Source organism: Meleagris gallopavo, chromosome Z, assembly GCF_000146605.3.
Source record: "Meleagris gallopavo isolate NT-WF06-2002-E0010 breed Aviagen turkey brand Nicholas breeding stock chromosome Z, Turkey_5.1, whole genome shotgun sequence".
Taxonomy (NCBI): domain Eukaryota; kingdom Metazoa; phylum Chordata; class Aves; order Galliformes; family Phasianidae; genus Meleagris; species Meleagris gallopavo.
Genome location: NC_015041.2, coordinates 41,024,171 through 41,027,647, shown reverse-complemented (window position 1 = coordinate 41,027,647; position 3,477 = coordinate 41,024,171).

Sequence of the window (3,477 nt, the reverse complement as noted above, 5' to 3'; positions counted from 1 at the left end):
TCCGCGGAGGGACGTAAACACGAGGGGTTCAGAGAACTTGCGACTTCGAGGAAATGTGGTGTAGCGCATGTTGTGCTGCTACGTTTGTTTTCTTCGTTATCTTTGCAGAGATGGCGTTTCCTTCGTCTTTTACTTCTGCCGAAAGAGCCTTTGTTCACCGACTGTGTCAGTCTCTTGGTTTGATATCTAAAAGTAAAGGGTGAGTTGGCGTCCAGTCTTGTTTGCCACAAATACACGGAAACTTAATTATAGAATGCTACACATAATCTAGTGTATCCTGCATTGTTACAGGGCATAGTAAATCTGGAAGGAAATCTGGAATAAGTATATTTGTACTAAGTTATCCAAGCTCTTGGCATGCTTTTTTTGAGGTGGCTTGTCCTGTTACTGTCTTGTGGAATTCAAAAGTCCTCACCCAGGACTGCTCTGTGTTACCTGTGCCACTGTTTTAAATAGTTTTAAATAGAGCCTGACTACCTATTGGATAAAATGCATCATAGATCAGTCTTCCAGAAGAGAGGAAAGGGCTCATAGGCAAGTGTCACTATGTGGCTTTTTCTCCCCTTTCCTTTTATCCTCCTGTGATCTTTTGAAGATGAAATTGGTGTTTATTGACCACATGAACTTACATATAAATGCTGAGAATCCTATTGCCGAGGAAATTAAGGTGGAAAAGCAATAGAAAAGGGAAAGATGCAGGAAGACCTTGGGTAGAGGAAATGTCATATCTGACATCCGTATGTGCAAGCTGTTGTAAAACTGTAGTATCACTGGCTGTTACTTATTTTTGGTGGTACTGCATGATCCTTCTTAAAAGTGTGTAAAATGCTGATTTTTGGAGCTATGTCAGATAGAACAGACTTAACTTGTGCAAGATTAATTTATTTCTAATTAGTAAGAGAGTAAGGCAGTGAAAACTAGAACTAAAAATCCTTTTCCTGTACCTAATTCTTCCCAGACTCAACTTTAGTGTTGGTTTCAATTCTTCTTTCTTCTCCCCACAAGCAAATCATGTGAATAGAGAATGGAGGCTGCTTTGTCTCTGCCACTCCTCCATGGTTGCTCCCTGCTCCTGATCCACATGGGGTTCCTCCCATGGGATACCATCCTTCCTGAACTGATCCTGCGTGGCCTTCCCCCAGGCTGCAGCTCCTCAAGCACTGCTCCACCATAGGCTTGTTTAGAGCCTGAAGCAGGTCTTATACTGACCTTGGTACCTTTTGGGCTGTTTCTCTTAGATTTCTCACTCTCTCCCAGCAGCGGTTGTGCAGCAGTTTTCCTTCTCTTTAATCTGCTCTCCCAGAGCACACCCAGCACCAGTCATGGCTCAACTTTGGAGCTGGCTCTGATCTGATCAGTTGGGAAAACTCTGAAAGTGTGGTCAGGCATGGACTGCCCAAAGAGGTGGTGAAGTCACCTGGAGTTGTTCAAGAAGCATTTAGGGTGGAGATTGTGCTGGCGGGGATGGAATTACTGTTCACCACAGCCATGCTGTGCTCTGCTTCTCATCTGTGGCTGGCATTGGACTGGCCTGGGCTGCTGCTGGGCTGTTCTGGCAGCTCCCAGACTCTCTCCAATGTGCCCAAAGCCTACAGGCTGAGGGAGTGCAGAGGGGTCAACAGAAGATGGAGGAAGTTTTGGGGAGGGCTTGTAGTGCATATTGAGGCCCTGATTTCCAAAATGTGGCCAAACATGGCTTGCTGATGTAAAGTAGAGAGGGTATGTGTGCTCTCTTGGCTTTTCATTTTCTGTAATTAAACTGCCCTTACTCCAACCCATCCTTCTTGTTCTTTTGAACAAGTGAGAATGAGAGAAGTATGATGGGGTTTAACTTGCCATCAGTTTGAAACCACTGCAGATGTCTTTTATGTTTACTGGATATTTAGTTACTTTAAAAAATGTTTTTCTGGATTTGTTTAAGGCTTGGAATATTCATAGAGAGCTGCTTGTTTTTCTGTTACTTCTACTCAGTGATTTTTTTTTTTAATCTCTCTTACACGTTTCTGTAAATCAATTCTGTGTAATACCTCTCAGTATTGATTGATATAGTGATGGGGCTTGCATCTTATAGAAAGTGAAAACAGCAGTCAACATTTAAAAGACATTTAGCAAAGCAGTAGTATTACATTACGGAGACTGTGAGGTTGTGCTGAGCATAGGCATCCCAGTTATGCAGTATGTCACGCTGACTTATGGTAATAGTGAGTGGTTTTGATGTTGCATACTGAAAACCCTTTTCTTAGATATGTTATAATGCATGAGATGCTATTTGGACATTTGTTTATCATGTTTTATTTGAAACTAACCTGACAGCTGTTTTGAAACACTTTTAGTCAAAGATAGAGTTGAATAGATTACTTATTTATAACTTTTTCTCTCTCAGAAAAGGATCAAATCGATATCTAACTGTCAGGAAAAAGAATGGATCGGAAGTAGCTCATGCAGAAATGACTTGTTGTTTGACTCCCAGAACGAAACAGGCTGTTCACAGTTTAATTCATAGATTTCCTCTCACAAATAAAGAACGAATAGAACTTTTGCCAAAGAAGCAGCGAGGAAATGCATTTGCTGTTGAAACAGGTAAGTGCTGTGTGTGATTTTAGCATCAATACTGCTTATGGGGAAAAAAAAACCCACAAAAGATAATAAACACCACAACCTACTGCACAAAAAGCCCACATGGAATTCCACCTCATCTTGAGTACCAGCTGATGGGCTTCCAGCCCAAATGGAGCCCTTAGTTTTTTTCACCCTTAATTCTTAATTTAGCATGCTTTAAAACTGGTTTCACAGGGAAGTGTAACTTAGGCATTAATGCCACTCATAGTTGAATGTCTTGTCTATGCTAAGTTACTTTTGAATCTAGCCAGTTCAACACAAATTTACTTGAAAGGACATTTTTCATATGTGGGAGCTCCTGCACGTTCTGTAAGGTGGAGCTGAAGAGAGAAATGCTATCAAGGTCACTGTGTAAGAACACCCTGTGTAAATATAAGGCTGTTTGTTCTGCTTGTAGAAAGTCATGTTTTTGATAAAATGAGAAGTTCTGTTTTGTTTTGTCTTCTGGCAGTAGACATGATCCCTTAGAGTTTACTGTTCCAACTTCTTGATTTCCAGAACATGAAAGAGTTAATCAGAAGGCATACTTCTGATGTTTGGTTTCATTATAGAGAATGCTTTGAATAAGATGTTTACCTTAACGGCCTTACATGAAGGTTTTGTTATGTTTCTATGCACAAAGATGGGTGCAGTGCACAGAAAACATGTCTTCCAATATTCTCTTTTTCATTGGTTCATGCTCAAAGTGCTTCCTCTTCTAGTTCTCTTTATATGATGTTTCAGTTTTCCAGCATGTTAGTTCTTTGGGTATTCAGATCTTTTAAACTATTAGGCTATGTCTGTCTTGGTAAGGCAGTACTTCTTGCAATTAAATATGTACGTCTGTTAATCATGTTATGTATACGTCATTGAATTTAC